At 44.7% G+C, this 11,828-nt stretch overlaps 1 pseudogene; it reads left to right on the top strand.

Annotated features, from left to right (window-relative positions):
• Positions 1-6,273: 6,273 nt before the first annotated feature.
• On the top strand, positions 6,274-7,951 carry LOC110295836 (serine/threonine-protein phosphatase 2A 55 kDa regulatory subunit B delta isoform pseudogene; annotated as a pseudogene).
• Positions 7,952-11,828: the final 3,877 nt, after the last annotated feature.

Genomic DNA, 11,828 nt, shown 5'->3' with positions numbered 1-11,828 from the left:
GTTGCTGGGAATTGAACTCAGAACCTCTGGAAAAACAGTCAATGCTCTTAACCACTGAGCGCCATCTCTCCAGTCTGGACTGTTTTTTTTTAAATTTAAAATATTATTATGAGTATTTTGAGACAAGGTCTCACCCTGCAGCTCAGGCTGATATGAACATGTGAGCTCCCTGCCTCAATCTCTGCAGTGCTGTGATAACAAGTATGGGTCATCACAGTCAGCCAGTTCTTAGAATTAATGACATTCTTGGACCTTAAGTTGGGGTGGCTTCATTTTCACCATGCAGAACCTATCTCTCTTTCTCTCTTTCTCCCTTGGCCCTGTTCTTTACACCCCAAATATTACTTGAGCATCTACTAGTGATATATTCTGGGTAGGTGCAGGGGACACAGATATGGCTCCATGGAGATGTACTTAAAGAACTCAGTATTTATCCTCTTAGATTATTTTTTTCCATTTATTCTTAAAGATAATTCATATACACCTCTTATTCAGAATCCTAATTCTTTGAGAATTGATACTATTTTATGTAGAAGATGTGACCAAAATAAACATTATATAACATATATATATATGTATATATATACACATACATACATATACACATAATATATTATAATGCTTATAGTTCTCATTATTTTCCAACTTGAGCTGCAAGGAATCTTGAAGTATTAGGTGCTGTCATGTCGATTAAAGAAGGCATTTTTATTTAGTATGTAAAGGCATATTTTAATAGATTTTCCTTTCATCTGACATGGATTGAGTGGTTTCCAAGTGCCAGCTGAGGGAGGAGTTTTGTGTGTCTTTATCTTTCGGTTTTTGCTCCCAGGAGGTGCATTCTTAGAAAAGCCCCCAGGTTACAAAAAAGGATGCATAGTTTTGGGGGCAACATCCTGTCTATTTTAAATGATTGGAGAGGGGAAGACATTGTGTCCAAGACTGTAATTTTCTGGATGACTCTGTCTTGTTACAGTTACTATCCTGTGCAGAGCAGTCGTGTGGTTCTCACTGGGAATCCTGCCGACAATTTTCTTTGGGGCATCCATTATTTCATAGGGAGACCCAGTGCAAATGGGGACTGGACAAAGCAACTGAGCATCGAGGGAATCCCTTCCACTGGGCACTTTCAGGGACTTCTTAGGGAGTGAGAGGTGGGAGCGGGGTGGATGATAGGGGTGGGGCATGGATTAGTTCAGATAAAATCCCAAGCTGTGGTCAGCCAGACATACAGACTTCTGTTTGCTTAGTCTCTCATAAGATAGCTTGGGACTACAACCAGTTATAAATTTTGATAAAAATAAAAGTGTTTTTTCTGGGTGAGCTGTCACTAGTTTTTCAGAAGGAGTTGGGTCCCTATGTAAACTTACTTTGTGAGTCTGAGCTGAGTGCTCAGCTGACAGAGGTAGTGATTTGTTTAAAGCACACATATACCTGTACTGGGGCTGTAGCTCACTTGGTAGAATTCATGCCATGCTAGAGGCCCTGGGTTCAAGTTCCAGCATTGCATCAACTGGCAGGGCTAGCACATGGTCCCACCACTCAGGAGGACTTCAAGTTCAGGGGTTATCTTCAGCTACATAGCAAGTTGGAGGACAGCCTGGGATAAATAAGACCAGATCTTAAAACAAACACACAAGGTGGCAGCAGCAGCGGCAGCCACGGTGGCAGCCGGGGCTGATTGCTCGGAGCACTTCTGGCTGCTGGTGGTGCTCAGCTGGGCATATCTCGCCCATGCCATGGCAGGAACCAGCGGCACTAGGAGCGCTCATCCCTTGCACTGCTCCTGCCGCAACGACTTCCAGTTGTGCTTCTCACAGGTGAAGGGCACTGGCAACGAGGACGTGGCAGCAGGTATTATGTAGTTCAGCCTCTCCTCAAACCTTGATCTCCTGCTCCTCCATCTCCCAGGTGTGCTAGGACTGAGCCGTCATCTCCACTGTCGAGTATAACTGTGGGGAGCCATTCCGGACTCCCTGGCCAGCCGGATGGAAATCTACTCCAGGCTGTAAACAAGCCCATGTTTGGTGGATGGCCCACCCTTAATCCCTGATTGGCTGAGCAAGTCTGCCTGGTGAGGTGATGTGACCTGTGGTGATTGGTGGGGGCGTGGTTGTGGCTGGAGTGGAGAAAAACACTTGTAACCAGAGAGGCTGGGGGATTTTAAGAAAGAAGCTGCCTGAGTAAAACTGCTTTAAGAAGAACCGGTGGTTGCGTCTTACTTGCTGGTCGAGTTGGATGCGACAAGTGGTGCTGAAACCCGGGACCCGATTCCCCCACCAAAGAGGTTCAGAACTTTCTGCAGTCAGGGTCTGTCGACAGGATGAGTACGGTAAGTAACTCACTATCCCAGGATTGGGATTAGGCTCTCGGTAAAGAGACAAATAGGCTCTCGGTAAAGAGACAATAAAGCTCTTGGTAAAGAGACAAATAGGCTCTCCGGCTCTGGAGAAAATAAGGCTCTCCGGCTCTGGAGAGGAGAAAGTGAAAGTAAGAGAGAAAGTGAAAGTAAGAGGGTAGTGAAAGTAAGAGGATAATAGGGACAGTCTATGGATTACTTTCTTTTTCTAGCCATTTGAGTAATTTTTCTGAGGGCGTGAATGACTAGGTATGGGGTCATCACAGTCACACCCAATTTTTTCAGCGCTTGATGAGCTGCTAAGAGCGAAGGGCGCAAAACTATATTTTTGGGTCATATTCAACCTTTTGTATCTCCATGGAATACCCCAAGTTTTGTTATCAGAAAGAAATCTGGCAAATGGAGGTTATTACAGGATCTGCAAGCTATTAATGCACAGATGCAGGTGATGGACTCCATTCAGAGGGGTCTGCCTCTCTTATCTGCCCTGCCCAAAAAGTGGCCTCTAATAGTAATTGATATTAAAGATTTTTCTTTTCCATTCCCTTGGATTTGAAAGATGGTGTTAGATTTGCTTTTACTTTGCCCTCCTGTAATCTTGAAGAGCCTGATCAAAGATTTGAGTGGGTGGTGTTGCCTCAAGGAATGGCTAATAGTCCTACCATGTGCCAGCTTTATGTAGAAAAAGCATTGGAACCAATTAGGAAAGAATATCCCAAACTTCGCTGTGTTCATTACATGGGTGACATCCTGCTTGCAGCAAAGGATGAAAAGTATTTGCAGGAAGCCTATGGAAAGATGGTGGAGAGTTTGAGACAATGGGGTTTGCATATTGCACCAGAGAAAGTGCAACAAGGTAAAATAGTATCCTGCTTAGGAGCAAGGATCGCCCCTACGCCGTTTGGCCTCAAAAGATACAGATGAGGGTTGATTCCTTGCATACTTTGTTTCAAATTTTAGAAGGAGACTCAGAGTTAAGTTCCAAAAGGGAATTAACACCTGAGGCTAGAAAGGCCCTTGCCCTAGTGGAAGAAGAATTGATTAAAGCCCAGCTTCAGCATTGTAGAGAAGGGTTACCCATCATTTTGATAATATTACCTACTGAGATGCAACCCACAGGATTATTGTGGCAAGAAGGTCCATTGTTATGGATCCATTCCAAAATATCTGCTGGGAGGACATTAGATCCTTACCCTACAGCAGTGGCTTCTTTAGCCTTGTTGGGAATTCAGCATTGTTTACAATATTTTGGTATAAAACCCAGCTCTATTGTAATCCCTTGTGATAGGTATCAGCAAAAGGTCCTAACAGCAAATATTGATGAGTTGGCTATTTTAGCCTGTATTAATGAGGGCCCATTTGATAATCATTATCCCAAACATCCGTTAATGACCTTTTAAAAGGAACATCCAGTCATTTTCCCTCAAGTGGTGAGGAAAACACCCATTAAGGATGCAGTTAACATGTTTACTGTTGGATCAAAAACTGGATGTGGAGTATATATGGTTGAGGGGACAGATCCTGTGGTCAGGCAGTATTATCCCTGTACTCCGCAGATGGTGGAATTACAAATAGTTATTGAGGTCATTAAGGATTGTGATTTTCCTTTTAATCTAATTTCATATTCACAATATGTAGTTAATTTAGTTTTATCCCTAGAAGTCGCAGGCCAAATAAAAGCTCGTAGTACCATCCAAGCCTTGGCCTTACAATTACAGAAGTTGCTGTGGGAAAGACGCCAACCATTGTATATTTGACATGTCCGTGCCCATAGTGGGCTTCCAGGACCCTTAAGTAGGGGAAATGATATTGTGGATAATTGTACTCATATGGAGTTCATATTTTTAGCATCCCCTATGGAGTTAGCCTCACAATTTCATTCTAAATTTCATGTTAATGCTAAACCTCTGCAGAGAAAATTTGGAATCTCTAGAGCACAAGCTCGGGATGTAGTCACTACCTGTGGACGTTGCCTTGAATTTCAACACCCACCTTCTTATGGTGTGAATCCTAGAGGATTGTTCCCTCTACAGGTGTGGCAGATGGATGTGACACATTTTTCAGAATTTGGCAAATTGAAATACGTTCATGTATCCATTGACACATGTTCAGGAATAGTTTATGCATCTCCCATGGCAGGGGAAAAGGCCTCCCATGTTATACAGCATTGTTTGGAGGCCTGGGCAGCTTGGGGTAAGCCCCAACAACTTAAAACAGACAATGGCCCTGCATATACTGCCAAAACCCTGGTGTCTTTTTGTCAACAGATGGAAGTACAAGTTAAACACGGCCTACCACATAATCCTCAAGGCCAAGGAATCATTGAACGAGCACATAGAACCTTAAAAGAATTATTAATAAAACAAAAGGGGGGGAAATAGGCTATGGCCATACCTTAAAGATAAGAATCTCATTAGCTCTTTTTACCTTAAATTTTTTACAATTGGATAAGGAAGGTCACTCTGCTGCTGAACGACATGCTAATACCAGCCCCAGTAAACTGGGGTATGCTAAATGGAAGGATGTGCTTACAGGATCATGGAATGGTCCGGATCTTGTGTTAGCCTGGGGGAGAGGGTCTGTTTGCATGTTTCCACAGAATCGCACAGAGCCAGTGTGGGTTCCAGAGTGGCTAGTGCGATGCTGTCAAAATGAAGAAGATGATCTTGCTGGTGATGAGCATGTGTCTGCCCCTGATGGGTGCGGAACCCAGATGGGGGATACTGTCGGTGTTTAAATTGGACTGTAAATTTTGATGGCAAGATGAATGAGCTTCACTCGGCGATTGTCACTGTGAATTCTACCCGAGTGGATCCTGACTTGGCATCAGGAAAGAATGGACTGGGATAGGTGCCCTCGCTGTGGCCCTTGTTTTAGCATGCATGTTGTGTGTATGGTGTATGTGTCGCTTGCGGAATGCCCAGGTCCGCACTGCCGCCATGGTGGTGCAAGCTTTTACCACAGTGGAAGCAGGGCAGCCACCTCAGATTTGGCTTGCTGCCATGAAGAATGAACAATGAAGCCATAGCTCCATAGAGTTGTATGGCTAAGCACTGCACAGAGGTTAGTCTGGAAGCTGTTTGACAGTCTCTGGGAGGTATGTCTGATTGCATGAGGGTTGAGTGTCCTAGTGTCCTTCCCCCAGGAAAAAACGGCATGGGAGCAGGTCAGGGTTGCTCTGGGTAAAAACCTGTGAGCCTAAGAGTCAATCCTGTACATGGCCCCTATTTCTGCACACTGGGGATCACACCTCTATCTTTACCCACGGAGCTTGTTCAAAAAAATATAAAAGGGGGAATTGTGGGGAGCCATTCCGGACTCCCTGGCCAGCTGGATGGAAATCTACTCCAGGCTGTAAACAAGCCCATGTTTGGTGGATGGCCCGCCCTTAACCCCTGATTGACTGAGCAAGCCTGCCTGGTGAGGTGATGTGACCTGTGGTGATTGGTGGCGGCGTGGTTGTGGCTGGAGTGGAGAAAAACACTTGTAACCAGAGAGGCTGGGGGATTTTAAGAAAGAAGCTGCCTGAGTAAAACTGCTTTAAGAAGAACCGGTGGTTGTGTCTTTCTTGCTGGTCAGAGTTGGACGCGACATGTAACTACTCTGGAGACCTTCTTGCAACAGGAGACAAAGGTAGCAGAGTTGTTATCTTCCAACGGGAACAAGAGAAAGGCCACATTCACTCTAGGGGAGAGTACAATGTTTACAGTATTTTTCATAGTCATGAGCCAGAGTTGGACTATTTGAAAAGTCTAGAAACTGAAGAAAGATTTAATAAAATCAGGTGGTTACCACAAACAGAATGCTACTCATTTTCTACTCTCTACACATGATAAAACTATTAAATTATGGATATAAATGAACTGGATAAGAGAGAATTTAGAATTACAGCACTACGGGTTCCAATATAGAAGCCCATGAATCTTAATGATGGTCGGAGAATTAACCTATGGCATTTAGAAATCACAGATAGGAGCTTCAGCATTTTGGACATCAAGAGAAGTAATATGGAGGAGCTGACAGAAGTCACCACTGCCGCAGAGTTCCACCCATGCCAGTGCAAGGTATTTGTCTACAGTAGCAGCAAGGGCATCATCGGGTTGTATGACATGCATTCCTCTGCCCTATGTGATAGGCATGCTGAGTTTTTTTTGAAGAGCAAGAAGATCTCAGCAGTAGATCCTTTTTCTCAGAAGTAATTTCATCTGTATATGATGTCAAGTCCAACCACAATGGTCGATACATGATGACTAGAGAATGTCAGTGAAGGCATGGGACCTCAAACATGGAGGGAAGGCCTGTCGAGACCCACCAGGTACTTGCGTACCTACGAAGCACGCTCTGCTCCTTGTATGGGAATGATTGCATCTTTGACAAGTTCCAGTGCTGCTGGAACGGTTCAGACAGCCATTGTACTGGCTAGTTTTGTGTCAACTTGACACAGCTGGAGTTATCACAGAGAAAGGAGCTTCACTTGAGGAAATGCCTCCATGAGATACATCCGTAAGGCATTTTCTCAATTAGTGATCAAGGGGGAAAGGCCCCTTGTGGGTGGGACCATCTCTGGGCTGGTAGTCTTGGTTCTATAAGACAGCAGGCTGAGCAAGCCAGGGGAAGCAAGCCAGTAAAGAACATCCCTCCATGGCCTCTGCATCAGCTCCTGCTTTCTGACCTGCTTGAGTTCCAGTCCTGACTTCCTTTGGTGATGAACAGTGAAAGAAAGATGAAATTTCAAGACCTGTAAGTCATATAAAGTACTCAGAAATTGCTGGTTGTTTGTGAGCTAGAGGCTGCCTGGGGCTGAGAAAAAAGAAAAACAAACCCGGGTATGCCCCGTAGTTAAAACATTCCTGGGAACAGCTTAACCTTAAAGATAAAGAGGAATGTGAGGACATAACAGGGCTATCTGAACTGAGTCAACAACTCACAGAACTCTGACACCCTGCACGTACATGTAATTTTTCTGCTGATGTTTGAATAAGCCAATAGTGTGCCACTATGCTGAATTCCACACCCCTAAGCCCCTTACCCCATAAAACCCCCTAGCTTTCGAGCCTCGTGGCCGACATCCGTTATCTCCTGTGTGGGATGCATGTCGGTCCGGAGCTCCGTCATTAAACGACCTCATGTAATTACATCAAGATGGTCCTTCGTGATTTTTTGGGTGCACGCCGAATAGGGAATTGAGTGGGGGTTTCCCCACTAGGTTCTATCAACAGCAGTATGGAAGTGTAAGCTGAATAAACCCTTTCCTCCCCAATTTGCTTCTTGGTCATGATGTTTGTGCAGGAATAGAAACCCTGACTAAGACAGTCATCATGATGGGGTCCTACAACAACTTCTTTAGAATGTTTGATAGAAACACTCGGAGGGGTGTTACACTGGAAGCCTCAAGAGAGAAGAGAGAACAGCGAACCGTGAGCCAGACTGAAGCCCTGGAAAGTATGTACAGGGGTTAAGAGAAAGAAAGATGAGATTAGCGTGGACAGTTTGGCCTTCAATAAGAAGATCCTTCCCAAGCCTGGCACCTCACGGAGAGCATTATTGCTGTAGCTGCCACCAATAACTTGTATATTCCAGGACAAAATCAACTAAGGAAAGTGACTGGAGGACCAGGTGTTGTCTTGCATTGTCCTCTCCATTGAGAATAGTGACTCACTTCAACTTCCCTCATAGACACAGGAGAAGGAGGGGTCTCAGCTGGAGTCTTGGGAGAAATGAGTGCAACTGCTGAAGGGAAAACCTGCTCGAAGCCGGACTGGTGGACTCTGCTCAATAAAGGCCATTACTCAAATGTAAAACAAAACAGAACAAAAACATACATACACACACACACACACACACACACACACACAGAGAGAGAGAGAGAGAGAGAGAGAGAGTGAGAGAGAGAGAAAGAGATTCTCCAAACAACCTGACTTGGTTTTGTTTTATTTTTAAAAAGAGTCCAAGTCTTTATGGATGAAAACAAAACAAAACAAAACAAAACAAAACAAAACAAAACAAAGCAAAGCAAAGCAAAGCAAAGCAAAGCAAAGCAAAGCAAAGCAAAGCAAAGCAAAACAACACAGGGACATGACAGCTCCAAGGTATTGCTAGGAAGAGGGTTTATTGTACTTATGAAGGAGATCAGAGCCAGAAGCAGCTGTAAGGGTCCAGACCGCACTGGACCTGCAGACTGAATGGAGTCATGAGAGGTGGCAGGGAGGTATGAGGTGACAGAGAAAAAGAGAGGGGTCAAAGAGATCACTGGGAACCAGGAGGGCATGTGGCCAGAATGGGTTTTATAGGAAAGAGAAGCTGGGGGAAGGGAGGTTTAGGGCAGGGGCCCAGGTAAGCCAGCCAGGATGATTTGTAACAGATACTAGTGAAAAGGGAGAGGCTGGCAGGGAGCCCACTTTCATATGTTAAATAGGCACTCCAGGTAGCCATTTATCCTGGGTTTGTTTGAGATTTCAGGCTTTCTATACCCAAGCTGGAGCTGAAGGTTGGTCCTCCTGCCTCAACTCTCAAGTGCCAGACTTGTTTCAACTGTGGAATGAGACATTGTTTCTATTTTCTATCCATACAAAGAATAAGGATTCTCTAGAAGTATGTTTTGAAAGAGGTGAACTGTAATGATAAACAGGAGCAACAACACCAAGTGAAACCAAAACCAACCAAACAAGAAAACAAAGCCAGGAAAGAACAACAACAAACTAATGAGGTCCTCCACAGAGTGAGTTTGAGGCCAGCCTGGGAGATATGAAACTCTGTCATCACAACATCAATAACAGAGGCTGTTTATTGCCCAAGCATATATATATATATATATATATATATTTTTTTTTTTTTTTTTTTTTTTTTTTTTCTTTGAACAACGCTTTCACAGCTCAGAGACATTTCCGGAACATTTCTCACACCAGTTAGAGCTGAATTGATTGGCTTCAAGGACTGAAAAACAAAGACATTAAGCTTTCGCTCACACCAACCAAGGGCCTTTTGGTCACATCTTCTCCAAACAGAATGCCTCTTAGACCCTATTCTCTTTCTCTCCCTTTTTCTTTCTCTCTTGAAATACAATCACAGAGAGCTTGGCAGAGCCCCCACTTCTCTTTCTCCTCCATCCTGCTCAGGTTGCTGGTGGTTGAGAGGTATTAAGCCTGGCCCCAAGGTCAGGGTGTGTGGAGGCCTCTTGGTTTCTCTGGCAGTTACTGGGGTGGGGTTGGGGGGGGGCAGTGTTGACAGGCCTGGGGAGGTGGGACTCCAGAGCCAGGAGGAGGACCTCAATGACAGAGGAAGGGTGCCTTCAAGGCAGAAAGGAGCAGCCTCCGAGGCTATGTGTTGTATGCTGGCTTCAACTCCTTAGGAAACAGCCTCGAAATGCACCAGAGAAGCAGGCCTCTCTTTTTTAGGCGATGTTCTACAAAGGAGAAAACTCTGCTGTTGTCTCTTCATCCCAGGCCTGGATCAAAGCCGTGGAAATCTTGATTCTTCCATCTCAGCTCTGTCTACAGGCCCAAGTTTAAACCTGTGCCCTGCTGGACAGCGTAAGGTGACAGTTTGGCCAAGATGCTATGGAATAATGGAAGAGAAAACACTACTTAATGATAGGGAACTGGCCTGTGAATTTCTGGTTCACCCTCACAAAATGGAAAACTGTGTACAACCCTGAGTGCTCTTTTGAAAGCGTGTCGGGACACTACTGTAAACACAATTCTACTTCCTGTAATTCCCCAGCTCTGTGCAAAGACTCAGGAGACATGATAATGAAGGCAATAAGAACTGCGCATCAGAGTTGTCACACTTTGGTTCCTAGAATGACTGATGTGGTTGTGCGGTATAGGATATTTTCTTGAAATGACTAAGTCACCTTCCAGGAAACAGTCTCCTCTTCCTTGGGAAGACTTTAAATGTGCCCTGTGGGTTTTGATGAGGTTAGATCAATCTAATCATTTTAGTCCGTTTAATGAGTCAGGGCGACGACTGCAGAGAATGGGAAATCACGCTATCTTCGGGAGGACTGAGATGGAAGTCTAGCCCCTGGGCATCTAGGCACCGATTCTTCTTGTTAGAGGGCTCAGTTTATTGCAAAACAATTAGATTAGTTTCATTAGTTAAACCTTAAAACCCTGATATTAAAAACTTTAGCTTCCCTATAGAACCTCCCACAATCTGAATGCTTAGTAAGGATTTAATTATAGTGGACTCTTAGGCTGAGAAACTGAGCCCCTTTTTCTGGCCTTTGTACAATTAAGTGCCTGTCAAACTCAGGCAACCCCTAATTTTCTTTAAGTGAAAGCAGTTGATGAGCTTAAAACCAATTCTGCCCTTAGGGGTTTCTTTTTTAAATGAAAGTCTTATAATTAGAAATGAAAGTTCATAGAAACTTAAAAGACTTTCCCCCCCCTTCTTTTTTTCACCCCCTGTGGATATACTTCACTCAGACAAAAGCTGGAGAGGTTTGTCATTACTGATGTTGGGCGTGGCAGCTTCATACCCAGTTGGGAGGAGCCGCTTGAAGCTGGTGCAGGCAGAGTCTTGGACTGTAGTAGAGTCTCTCTATGACCTGGATGCTCAAATCTTGTTTAGGAGTCAGGAAATCAGCACCACCTTCTGGGAAAAGCAAAGCTTCGGGTTCCTCCCAGGCTCACGGACAGCCACTGCTGCGCGTGAGACCCGGTAGGCCGAAAGAACATTAGAGTCCAAGAAACACCTACACATAAAACTGGTTCCTGGGGGAAATGTGAAATTTAAAGTAATAATAAATTGAACTTGTCTTCAATGTTAGAGCATTTTGTAAATTAAAGAGCAGCCGGCTTTGTTTCTCGCATCATAAAATCCAGGCAATTAGTGCTGCCCAAAGAGTATTTTGAAGCTCGCGATCCTGCCTGCGGGAAAGACAGCCGCACCTGGGGATCTGCCATCCTGATGAGTTTGGAACCCAAAATTTTAGGACCCCCGGTAGATCTAGCTTTTGTTAGTTTTTCTCAAAGGAAATGTACGTTCTACTCGAGAGTATCTTCTTAAGAGGAGTGCTCAGTAAATATTTTTCAAATAGGTGACAACATTAAGGTGAGGTTGTACTGGATTTAGAAAGGAGAGCATGCTAGGACACCCCCCACCCCCGCCTCACTCCCTTTTGCCTTGTGAACACCTGCCTGGGAGGCCCGTTTTAGACACCGCCTCCATCAATCTCTTCCGCTGTACTGTGACCTCTATGAGGGCATCTTGGTTTCTTAGAATCTTGTTATTGAACAGTGTGTGTGTTTTATTTTGGGGTATGTGTTGTGTGTGCACTAAGATGTGGGTATGTGAGAATGTCAGATGTCTTCCTCTCTCACTCTCAGTCTTATTGCCCTGAGACAGGGTCTCTCACTGAGAGGCTAAGCTGGCTGGCTGGCCAGCTAGCTCTCAGAATCTACCTGCCTCCACTCCCCAATGCTGGAGTTACTGGCATACGCAGCTATGCCCAGCTGCGTGTGTGTGTGTG

This window comes from Mus caroli, unplaced genomic scaffold, assembly GCF_978045245.1.
Source record: "Mus caroli unplaced genomic scaffold, Mus_caroli_1 scaffold_7, whole genome shotgun sequence".
NCBI classification, from domain to species: Eukaryota; Metazoa; Chordata; class Mammalia; order Rodentia; family Muridae; genus Mus; species Mus caroli.
The sequence above is the reverse complement of the archived record's forward strand: the minus strand, read 5'-3'. Positions and strand labels throughout refer to the sequence as shown.